This window comes from Lynx rufus, unplaced genomic scaffold (genome assembly GCF_022079265.1).
Source record: "Lynx rufus isolate CCGP_SWC_20201006 ecotype Redwood Valley unplaced genomic scaffold, mLynRuf1.p SCAF_4, whole genome shotgun sequence".
Taxonomy (NCBI): Eukaryota; Metazoa; Chordata; class Mammalia; order Carnivora; family Felidae; genus Lynx; species Lynx rufus.
Genome location: NW_025814856.1, coordinates 46214462 through 46227428, shown reverse-complemented (window position 1 = coordinate 46227428; position 12967 = coordinate 46214462). Strand labels below are relative to the sequence as shown.

The window sequence follows — 12967 nt, the reverse complement described above, 5'->3', positions numbered from 1 at the left end:
CCAAAGCACAGGGTACTCTGAAAAGCCAGTCTTCTGCTAAAAAAGGTAGCCAATGGAAATCCATCAGTCTTCTCTGCTCTTTCTTGGCATATTCACATCATCTTCACCTCCTAAAAAACAGAAGGCCTCTGCCAAAGACTTAGTGCTGGTTTTATTGCTGCTTGCTTTAAAAATGATTGCTTAAAATGAATAAAATCAAAAGGCTTCCTTTCAAGCTAGGCAGCAAAGAGAGGGCTCATGCACAAAGACTTAAAAGCGCCTGGAGATTCAGCAGGCCTCGGGCAGCTGGTCTCCAGGAACACAGATAAGACCTGGGGGCCACAGCTGCCATCAACACAAAAGAGCAGCACTTCACTTTCAGGTCAAGCAGCCCCCCGTGGGCCAAGCCAGGCAAACCACAAGGCCTTTCAGAGGGAAAGCAAGAGAGTGCACAGAAAAAGGAAGAGTTGCCGGCATTTGATCAATCTCGTGGCTGGAGGCCAAGGACACTCCTTCCAGAGGAGCACAGGCCTCCTTAAGATGCCCTCACCCAGGTACATATATGGTAATATGGCTGTAAATACAGGGAAGAGAAAACCTACCACACTCACAGTGGACTTTTCCAAGACAAGGACAGAGGCGCTCTTTTACACCATCTCTTCTGTAACTGGGCACTCTCACAGTTAATTTTGGAACTTCCTTTGAGCAAAGACTTGACGATATCATCTTTCTTGTGAAACGAGGAGCAGAAACACGGTATTTCTGAGGTGGACACCGGCCGGCAGCTCCCCCCACCCCACCATACACATGTTTGTGCAGCCCCCTGCTTGCCTTCTGGTCCTATTAGTGGCTAATCAGATTGTCCTCAGAAATGCAGTGTCCCATCAGGAGACCACTTATTCTACTGCAAAAAGCACTTCTCTCGGAGGATAGAAAATTGCGTTCTGCTTTCGTTTTCAGACAGTCCCAAAGGAAGTCACCAACTCAGAAGTTTCAACTTTAAGCAGGGCCCTCTATGACAATCTCAGAAAGAGCAGTTGTAAATCAGCAGTTCAGAGCAATTCTCTAATTTAAGTGTTGCTCATTAGACACACAAGAGATAAACACACGCACACAAAGATAAACCTATGTGCCTTTTCACAAACATGCCCACTAAATAGCCTATTCTTGAAAAAGGTACATTATCTACATGGCTATTTTTCAGCAAAGATGTCAATTCTGACACATGCTCTCAAGTTTCCTATTCTCCCAGGCCAATATAAGAAAAGCCAATCAAAAGCTCAAAGTTGGTAATCAGAAAATTTTCTATTTGGTGGGTAGAGATCATCTAGCGGAAATTCCTCATTTTATAGGCGGAAAAAGCAAACAACAATAAACCTGAGTGACTTCTTGTAGGTCACACAGCCATGTACTACCAAAGCTAATAGACCATAGGGGCACCAGGGTGCCTCCGGTGGTTAAGCATCCGACTTAGGCTCAGGTCGTCATCTCAAGGGTTTGTGAGTTGGAGCCCCACATCAGGCTCTGTGTTGACAGCTCAGAGCCCAGAGCCTGCTTCAGATTCTGTCTCCCTCTCTCTGCCCGTCCCATGCTCACACACTGTCTCTCTCTCTCAAAAATAAACATACATTAAAAAACAACAACAAAGCAAATAGATCACAGGGCTCCAAAAACCAAAGCCAGTACCTAGGGGAAGCGGGGGAAGGGTGGTATTTATTTTATTAAAAAGTTAAAGTCATCCCCAGCCTGAAAAGACGCCCCTCTGCTCACAACCTGAACCACCAAAATAATAATAATAATAATAAACAAAAAAAAAACCAACAAATCAGATTTGATGAACATCCTCAGAGAGAGAGCAGTGTCTCAATTAGTCTGGGAAAAATCAGTCTAGGACAGTTTCTCAACCTCAGGGCTACTGAGGGCTACATTTTAGTGCAGATAATTCCTTGTTGTGGAGGACATATCATGTGTATTGCAGGATGTTTAGTGACATCCCTGACCTCTACCTGCTAAATGCCAGTAGCACCCACTTTCCCTCAGCTGTGACAAAAAAGTCTCCAGACATTGCCACAAGTCCCCACAGGGCAAAATCACCCCACTGGTTGAGAACCATTCCTCTAGGGACACAGGCTTTGTTGTTGTTTTTTTTCTTTTTTTAATCTCTGAGACTTTTTGCAAATATTTGACTTGGCAGCAATGGTCCAAAGCAGGTATTTTTATACCTATTCTACAGAGGAGGAAACAGAAGCACAGATGTTACATGTTTAGCCCCTACTCAAGAGGCAGTCAGTACCCAATCCTGCGGAGCCCCCATCCTGTGGTTCGGCAGGGCGATACCATTACAGCCTCAGAGCAACTGTGCTTCCCTCCCTGATTATTACCTTCACTCCCTTTTATTAACACTCAACAGTTTCCCAAGCCCAATGCCCACCCAAGAACTGTTCTGAGCAACATCTCAAAAGCTATCAAAAGGAACCACTTAATACATTTCTGCACAGTCCTCACTTTGCTCTCCACAGCAAAAGAGGCTTTTCAAAGCAAACCACCAATTTCAGAAATGTTTAATCAGGAGAAGCTTACAAATGATTAGATTCTTCTGACAAGCAGCCTACATTCTTCCAAGGGAGATATAACATGGAGATACATAACTTCTTTCAACAAATCTCTTGTGGACACTATTTCTCAGGTGCATTTGTAGGTTAAAAATCAAAAAGGCCCGTGAGGAAAATAGATTTAAAGCGCCATGGAGTTTCAAATAACAAAGATTTTCAAATTATCAGGAAAGGCTTCCCAGAAGAGGAAGCATTTGGGTAGTATTTGGCAAGGTGGATATAGACAGGGCAGGGATGGGGACATAGTCACAGGCACAGATGCACCAAAGCAAATAAATGAATGTCCTTAAGTCTAGGTACTGTATCAGCTTTTTCTATTCTGAAATATGTGCATGGAGGGCACCTGGGTGGCCAGTTTAAACACCCCGACTCTTCAGCTCAGGTCATGATCTTGCAGTTCATGAGTTCGAGCCCCGTATCAGGCTCTGCACTGGCAGTGTGGAACCCACTTGGGATTCTCTGTCTCTTTCTCTCTCTGTCTCTCTCTCTGCCCATTCACATCTCATGCTCTCAAAATAAATAAATGTTAAAAAAAAAAAAAAAGAAAGAAATACGTGCATGGTTAAGTCTTGAAACTGTTTTTGCAAAACAAAGTCACTTCCCAAATAAAGTTCCTAGTGAAACACAGACAAACAGCAAAGAACTTGGAGGTCAGTGATGTTTCTTCTTACGTTCATCTATATCTGATAAGCAACCATATAAGCAGCCCAGAAGTTCTGCTAATTCGCTGGGTCACACAACATTATAAAACCTAAGTTGCTCGAAGTGTCTGAAAACAGCATGTTAAATGCAGCCTTGTTCCTACCTGTGACCTCCCAACCCTAAGTAGGTTTCACACGTATCATTTCTATCTGAAACTGCTGCCAATAAGAGAGTCCCCCAAGTGTAAGAACTAATGCTTCCAGTTTTGTCAGAGACAGTCCTGCCAGACCTTCATGCTCACCTTCAGTGGTGACTTAGCCTACCTTCCACTTGATTGAGAATGAAAAGGCCACTAAGGACAAGTACAAAGGTCAGTTCCAACAGGTGAGAACAAGCCAGGAAAAAATAACCATAAAAATAAGACAACACTGAAAAAACACTGGGGGTTAAGTATAGAGGTTCTCACACTTTCGAGTGTGCATGAATCCCCTGGGGATTGTGCTAAAATGCAGGTTCTGATTCACTGGGTCTGGGGTGGGGCCTGAGAGTCTACAATTCTAACAAGCTCACTGTTGAAGGCAACAGTGGTCTGGTGACCACAAATGGGGGAATAAAGACGTAGAGCAATGTTTTTCAAATTTTTGACTGAAACCCACAGTAAGAAATACAACCCACTGTTCACTCTGTATGAGAGACAGAGAGAAGGGGGGGGGGATGTCCTTCTAAGTATCCATACAATACACTTTGATGTTTTTCTAATTTACTCAACTTCATTAAAAAAAAAAATATATATATATATATATATATACACACACACACACACACATGTATGTGTATATATGTATACACACATACACTGATGGAGGGGCACCTGGGTGGCTCAGTTGGTTAAGCATCTGACTCTTGATTTCGGCTAAGGTCATGATCTCATAGATCCTGAGTTCAAGCCCCAGGTCACGCTCTGTGCTGACAGCGTAGAGCCTGCTTAAGATTCTCTGTCTCCCTCTCTCTGCACTTCCCTCGCTTGTGTTCTCTCTCTCCTTCTAAGTAAATAAAATTAAAAAAAAAAAAAAACTGTTAAAGGAGGCCCACTAAACTGATTTCAGGATCTCATAGTGGGTTGCCATACAGTATGAAGAACATGGATACAGAACAACAGTAACATTCCTACCAATCTGGGGAGTACTATTGTTACCTGAGCACCAGTACACTAAGGTTAAAACTGATACCAAAGTGCAAAGTTAGGAGTACCTTCAGAATCCTTTTTAAAAAGGCAAAGATGTGTTAACTATGCTTTGGAAATACCTTCATTGAAAATATTCAGGTTTTAAGTTTTCTTCATTCTGCTTTCTTTTCTGACCTGTATGAGGAAAATAAGAATACCTATCTGGCCCTGAGCAGAGGTCTCTGAACACCATTTCCCACTCAAAAGAACTATAGCTCCTTGGAGAAAAGACTGATTCCAGGCCTGGGGCAAGAAATATAGAATATGGGCCTGGAACATTCTCTCATATTGAAAGCAAGAAAGCTATCAAAGACTACTACAGTTGTGTTTTTGAACCAACTTCAAAAGCCTCTCTCTTGCTGAGCAAAAATTAGCACTCTGATCAAGAAGGATAGCTACACAAAAAGAGATATAAATTATGCTTAAATTCACAAGTTCACAAAGATAGTAACCAAAATACATACCCACTGGTCATCTTGGTACAAGGGTTTCTCAATAGTTGCACTGCTGTTAACTGCGAAAGGGAGAATTCTGGGCTGCACATGGCTATGCAATGTATTGTAGGCTGTTTATCAGCACCCTGGCCTCTAGGCCAGCAGCACCCTCTTCCTAGCTGTGACCACCAAAAATGTCCCCAAGGTCACCATGTTGAGAACCATTGCCATGTATCATGGTAAGGAAACGACTTGTTATTTTTGAAAACTAGTAAAATAGAGAACAAAAAAACTTAGTGGAGGAAAATTTCTTTTTATAAAATAGTTCAGCTAATGAATGAAGAATGAAAAACAGGAGTTTGACAAGTTCTAACAAACTAATGGATTAAGGCAATGAACATCAATGGTTCCTAATATCATAAGGCATATCCAGACATATCATATACTTCCCTGAATGAAGTTCAAAAAAATATAAGTAGCCAACAACAACAATAACCCTGATTCTGATCAAGCCTCTACATTTAAGCACCAGATAGGATAATACACAGGGAACACAGGTACATGTTTAACTATACCACTCTGACACAGTCAGCAAAATCTTAAGTATGGGAAAATAAATCACCCCATTTCCTCAATAATAACCATAAAATGCATGGAGAAGAAAAGGTGTAGAGAAAACATAGATTAAAAGACACATCAACCATTTGTAATCTATTGACCTTATTTGGATCCTGATTCAAACAAACGGTTAAATATACATATATATTATTATTGTGTGTATATATTGTAAGCATGTGTGTATATATGCACCTGTGTAATACATGTTGTATGTATGTACATAAACATAAAAGGAGAACACAGACTCCATTAAAAAATATGTCTTTTTCTCCCTGTGATGGGTCACAGTATTATGTTGTTGTTTTTTTGTTTTTGTTTTTAAATCCCTATGCTAGAGCTACATACTAAAATACAGATGGAGCCTGGGTGATTCAGTCAGTTAAGCACCCGACTCTTGGCTTTGGCTCAGGTCATGATCTCATGGTTTGTGAGATCAAGCCCGCACTGGGCTCTGCGCTGACAGTACAGGGCCTGTTTGGGATTGTCTCTCTCTGCTCCTTCCCTGTTTGTGCTCACGCACACGCTCGCTCTCTTGCTCTCTCTCAAAATAAATAAATAAACATAAATAAAATAAAATACAGATGAACTGTATCAGGGATTTGTTCCCAACTCACCCAAGATGCGTGTATCAGAATGCAGGTGAAAACAGAATGGTCATGAATTGGTAACTGTGCAGATAGGTGATAAGTAAAGAGGGGTTCATGATACTAAGATCTCACTGTTCTATGTGTTTCCAATTATCTACAGTGAAGGTTACTCTGAAGAATAAGACATTCTGTATTGAAATAAATCATTACTAAGCTTTATCCCTGTAATGACCCAGCTAACTTTGGAATAGTTAGTGCTTTACCTTCCATTTAGTTTTCTTAAAAACCAGTATAAACTGAGAGAGAAAACCTGGATTCTATGATGGTGATGAAATCTGAATGATGTTTTCCCCTAGTGATTCCATACCTGTCACCACCCAAATGCAATCACATCAAAGGTACAGATACCTTCATAAAAATGAAGACACGGGTGTCTATTGATTAACAAGAATAGCTGTTCAGGATAGAGTGAAACCAGCAAGGAACAAAACTTGAGGTACGGCATGAGTCCTTTTTAATGATATTATACACATAATTTTTACTTAGGTATACATGCAGGGTTCTGGAACCCTCATCTTGAATGGTGGGATTAGGGATGCCTGGCTTGTTTTTGTTAATTGAATATGTGCATCTTATGCAGTAAGTATCACCAGGTATGTATGTTATAAATTTGTACACATGAAGGGATCCCCTTCACTTATCAGAGAGAATTACTTATTTGGATATTCCCCAAGGATGATGCTAGACAGCAGAACGTAAATTCTCCTTGTGTAATTCCTTAAAATGAGACCTGACAGACTGAAGGGTGGTGGCAAAGTACACAAGGTTTCTGTTGAAAAAAACTACAGAATATCATGAGATTCTTAAAATTCTTATCCAAACCAACTGCAGGTTCATCTATTTATCCAAGAAGATTCCCTTCCAACTACAGGGGATTATAATCCGAAGTAAGTCATGTGACTAACAAGACATCTAGGTTTTACCCCCCACCCCCAATCAAGTTCCAAACTGGTAAGTGATCTTGCCAGCCTCACCAGTCTCTTCAGAAAGTACAAGGTAGCTCAGGGATGCTGAGAACCACATGTAGAGTTCTGAGAAAGTTAAGAAATCCTCAGGGAAATAAACCATTGCTTACCTGCAAAACCTTGGTGCCTGCAGGATCTGACCTGGAATCCCTCTCCCATCTGAAGGCCTAGCACTCTCCCTCAGCTGCAACCAACTTAGCCTCCTTCCTTTCCCTAACCTGTCGAACCTTTTCCCAACTTAGGGCCTTTGCACTTTCTGCTCTAGCTCTTTGGAATGTCCTTTCCCCTCAGATACCTACTGGCTAACCTCCCTTCCTTCAGATCTCTGCTCAAATGCACCATATTAAAGAGCACTTTCCGGGGTGCCTGGGTGGCTCAGTCAGTTAAGTGTGTGGCTCTTGATTTCAGTTCAGGTCATGATCTTTCAGTTCATGAGTTCGAGCCCCACACTGGGCTCTGCGCTCACAGCGCAGGGCCTGCTTAGGATTCTCTCTCTCCCTCCCTCTCTCTTCCCCTCCCCTGCTCATGCTCTCTCTCAAAATAAACATTAAAAAATTAAAAATATGGGCACCTGAGTGGCTCAGTCAGTTAAGTGCCTGACTTCGGCTCAGGTCACAATCTCATGGTTCTTGAGTTTGGGGCTTCCCATCGGGCTCTCTGCTGTCAGCGAGGAGCCCACTTCAGATCCTCTGTACCCCCCCCCACCACGTTCTTTCTCCCTCTCTCTCTGAAAAATAAACATTTAAGTAAATAAATAAAATTTAAAAAAAGAGCCCTTCCCTGATTCCCAATCCCCACTTAATACCTCCTTATCCCCTTTACACTGTTGTTATTGCTGTCAATTTTTATCATGGTAAAATACATACACAACATAAAATTTACTATTTTAATCATCTTTAAGTGTACAATTCAATGGCATTAAGTTCATTCACACAGTTGTGCAACCAACACTGCCATCCACATGCAGAATTTTTTCATCTTCCCAGATGAAACTCTGTACCCATTGAACAAACTCCCCATTCCCCAGGCCCTGGCAAGCACCACTCTACCTGTCCCTATGTGTATGGCTTATTTCACCTAGCATAATGTTTTCAACCTTCACCCATCCTGTAGCATATATAACAATTTCATTCCTTTTTAAGGCTGAATAATATTCCATTATATGGACATGCCACTTTTGGTTTGTCCATTCATTTATCAGTGGACATGTGGGTTGTTTCTACCTTTTGGTTACTATGAATAATTCTATGAATATGAATGTACACATATCAGTTGAGTCTCTGCTTTCAATTCTTTTGGTTATGTACCCAGGAGTGGAATTGTTGGATCATTTGGTAATTCTGTTTAATTTTTTAAGGAACCACCATACTGTCTTCTGCAGTGCCTATACTATTTTACATTCCCACCAACAGTGCACAAAAGTTCCAAATGCTCCAGATCCTCACCAACATCTGTTATTTTCTGTTCCCCTTTAGTTGGCTTTTTCTCCATAGCACTCACTACCTGTTTGCTTATTTATAATGCCTATTTCCCCCTAACTAGGATCTAAGCCTCCTGGGCACAGGACTTTCAGTGTTGTATCCCCAGCACCTAGAACTCCTAGATCTCAGCACACAGCAGGTGCTCTAGAAATTTGTTGAATGTAGGAATAAACACTTGGATCATATCAACGTTAGCAGGTATTAGAAATTCACAGATTTATCACACCAAATGTCATTAACTATGTCCAGCTGAAGACCCTAGCCATAGTTCAATAGAATTAGCTCCACAGGTGATGGTTTTAGTGATGTTTTCAGCTCATCCTCATTAGCAATTACCTCAGAACCACACACTATGAAAATTGGTAGGAATCATAAAAATTATGTTGCTGTCACTGACTTCAAGCCTTAACTGATTTCATTACAAGAGCAGTGCAAAAGCTTAAAAACACAAAAGTAAACCAAAAAAATTGCATGCACTTACAGTTAATAAAGAGCTTGCAAACCCAATGTGTTTTATTTTAAAAGATCAAACCAACACTAAACAAGATGGGACAATGGCCTTGTATAGACTCCTTAATTAGATATATCCAAGGACAGCTTGACCTAGGAACCTAACTTTAAGCCTACTTTTATTTTTCTGTCGTCTTTTTTTTTTTCGGGTGTTCATATTTGGTGTTTGTTGTTTCGTTTTTGTTTTTTAAGAGCTGCTTGTAAAGAAATCAGAATTTCCACAAGATTATTATAAATGAGCTAAAAAGCCATGCGATTCTTTTTGTCTAGAAGTCAGCGAGTTGTATACCATTGGATTAGAGGTTTCATTCCTTTCTCTATCTCTCCCTCTAATACCCTGGTCCTGCTCACTTGAAAATATTTTGAGGAAAAAGGCAAGAGATTTATCTGGTTGGGTTCACCTGTCTCTTTTCCTCTAAGCAACCTTTCCATCTCTCATTCCTCAAGAAAGGATGCCATTTCCCTCCAAAAGGCACCACTTTGTTAAATGGATAATATTGTCAACCCCAAACAACTTCATGGACTTAAAGAGGCGGCCAGGAGTAATTCATATAGAGCATGAAAAACTTTCCCTGCCTGCTACAAGGAAATCTTGATAGTATATTATGTTCTGAATTATTTAAAGAACAGACTGTACTTTCAACACACACACACACACACACACACACTCATGCACACACAAGAAAGAAATGAAAAAGTGTTCTACACAACTGTCCACAAACCAAACTGAAGAGTATATGAAAACATACCGATACTTCACAGTTTAGACTCACCGCAATTTAAACTACTGAATTATTCAGACTGAGAAATTCTGATTCTTTTAACCTGCACAGATGCCTTGATGTAGATGATCAAGATGGATTTCAGTTATGAGATGAACCTAATGCTGAACAGTGTTCCTCGTGGTTTGATTTCTTTTACTCTCCCCATTCAGCTTTCAGCACACAGCTCTCTAAAACACAGTCAGGGTAACATCTAACACCTCCTCAAATAGCCACACTCTTATCCCTACATCTACAGCTACATCGTTTCCTTCTTAAATCAATGTATTACTATTTATTCGTCACTGCTGGGACACAAGAGTTATTTCATCAACAGAAATAAGTACCATTTTTCCAGCTTTTCCCTCACCTCTCCCACCCAACTTAAATGCATTTGTCGGACACAGTGCAGTCCCAAAACCTGGAGTTCTATCTTGCCTCTACTGTGTACTAGCTACTGGGCAAGTGTTTTCACTCTTTACACCTCCACTTCTTCACCTGTTCCTGACTTAGAGTTTCTGTGATATATGGCTCTAGATCTGGCTTACAAGTACTTAATGTGTCCGTGCTATTTTTAGCAACAAGTTGGAGAAGAGTCTGTGAATCAGTTTCTCCTTGTCAAGAGCTTGCTCAAAAGAGAGGAACGTAACCCATTCCCTGGCCTTTTGAGTGCCCAGGTAGCCATGAAGGTCTACACAACTCCAAGAAGGAACTACAGCCCACACATCCCAATGTTTCCCACTCCACCAGCCCTCCTAAGGATCTTATCAACAGGAAACAAAAGCACTATACTACTATAATGAAGTGTCTGCCTTTTATTTTCTAATTTCAAAAACCCAAAGATTGTAGCCCAGGGAACAGCTAAATATTTAGAAGGTTAAAAAAGTTGCTGAGACCCAGACCTCCACCCGTTTACCCTGTTCCTGACCATTTTGGAAGAAAAAACTTGTGATGGCCAAATCTGCAGCAATGGGCTGTACATGCAGCTGTTAAAACCTCCCTTTCTTAAAGAGCAGTATGACCATGGGGAGGAGGGGGGAGGAGCTGCTGGTCTTCACAGAAAAATGCTGCCTTCAACTCATATCCCACAATAAGCACCTAAACAAGAGGGACTCATCAGATTCCTTGACATTCAGGTGGCTTCAAGTCAAGGACTGGATACTATTCTTTCATGCTTCAAGAACTAACTTCCCTTTTTAAAGTACTAATTCTTTCAAACTGCCAGCAACCACTTTCATTTCTTGCAATCCAACCTACTCTGATTAAACACATGTTACAGTAAGAAAAAAGTGACTATTTTTGAAAGACAGAGGCAGTTAATTTTTGCTTACATATCTTGGCAGATGAAATGTACTGCCTCCTTCAGAATTTAAATCATCAGCACGCTGCCAGGCAAGTTCAATTCTCAGCCACCAATGGGCATTCCTTTTATTGCTCCATTTAATGGCTTTTCCCCCCTCCTCTCATAAACTTTCAGGCTGCTTTAAGTCTGAGCCTTGGCCAAAAGTGCTAGGCAGAACTGCCCCCTGTATCTCAAATGCTCTCTAAAGCTGTCACCAGAGGCAGTGACAAATTCTGGACACTAAGCCATGGAGTTTCCATTTCTTTCCTACTCCTATCCCCATGGCTCTTTAGAAGAGGACAGAAAATACACTTCGAACAAAAATTCATTATTGACTACAGCACTCAGGCTTCACACTCACCTGACCGAGGTCAGGCACTCTGTTGCCCAAACACGCCAGCTGTGCGAATCCTGCTCCTCTGTAGTCAGCTCCTAGGTATTAAGAAAGAAACTGAGTGTAAGACCACGAAGGCCGGCCCCCAACAGAAATGCTTCGAATTGCAAGCTTCCATCTTCTTTAGCCTCCTTCCTGGAGAGACCCACCTCTTCCCCAAACAAGACACGAAGATTCTAGGTAACTCCGCTTACTTATTTCCAGTATGTAACTGACAAGTGAGACTAGGCACGCAAAAACTTCGAACGTGCTGGGGAAGCTGGAACTAAAGGAAGTGTTTGGCAGATCCCAAAGCACTTGTTTCCCAGAGCCTAGGCCAAGTATCCGAAGCCCGCATCCTCATTGGGCGTGAGCTTCGTCCACATTTCATCCCTCAGTGCTCCCCGGTTTTCTTCCGTTTTTTTAAAACCCTCCCCACTGAGGCCCCCACATGCATTTTTCTCCCAACCAAACAGGTCGAGGGAGGGCTACATTTTTTAAAAGATTATTTCTTTGATTGGACTCACATATGACACCCCCCCAACACCCGCCACCCCCCCCAAAAAAAAAAAAAACTATTTCCTGCAGCTGCTGCAACAGTTTCCAATTTGGGGGAATGCCATTCCGGTCCAGAATGGGTAGCCCTCGAGGCCAGTCACTCGAATAGAGATTTTTTTTTTCAGCCTAAAATGAACACCCCAAAAATGCCCTCAGTAAAAGAACCCCCAAACGTATGCAAGTGCATGCAAATCCACCAAGAACTGCAAGAGCGGGGCAAAAACTTCTGCGCCCGGGGTGGGGGACAGTACCAACTCCCCGCGCCCTCTGCCCGGCCCCAGCCGCTACCTTGGTGCCCGGGAGCCACGCCGGGCTGGGGGAGCAGGGCGAGGAGAGGGGTTAGCAGCCGCTGGGTAATCCCATGTCCGCGAACAGGGAGTTCGTTCCGTTAGGATGGAAACGGAACACCCACACCTCCTCTCGGCGTGCGCTTTCTCTCTCTCCACCCTCTGCCTCCTCCTCCTCCACCACCACCACCTCCTCCTCCTCTCCTCCCACCCCAGCGAGCTTGAGGAAACGCTTCAGCAGCACATCCACATGGTTACTGCACATCGAAGCGGCTCCTGGCAGCTTATATAGGCCGGGAAGCTCCCTGGGCAATGTAGTCCGAGTCCGAGGTCGTGGCGGCGCCTGGGGCTGCGGGGAAGGACTACGAGTCCCAGAATCCCTTGGGCTCCGGGCTGGGCTCTGAATAGAAGCGCGCGGGGACTGGGAGGGGCGTCCTGCGGGGCGTCTGGGCTTCGAATCCTCCTCTTACCAGAGAGCTGTCCGGGTCTGGAGCCCGAGACCCAAAGCAACCCCTGGGGGGCGCCCCCAACCC

At 42.7% G+C, this 12967-nt stretch overlaps 1 protein-coding gene across 1 annotated transcript in view; it reads right to left on the bottom strand.

Annotated features, from left to right (window-relative positions):
• Positions 1–12568, bottom strand: part of ITPR1 (inositol 1,4,5-trisphosphate receptor type 1) — a 328245-nt gene extending 315677 nt beyond the window's left edge. Inside the window, exons 1-2 of the mRNA XM_047094661.1 lie at positions 12436–12568; positions 11578–11648 (exon numbers count right to left, since the gene is read on the bottom strand). The gene's annotated coding sequence lies outside the window, so the exon portion shown is untranslated. The remainder of the gene's footprint in view (positions 1–11577; positions 11649–12435) is intronic.
• Between the last annotated feature and the right edge of the window lie 399 nt (positions 12569–12967).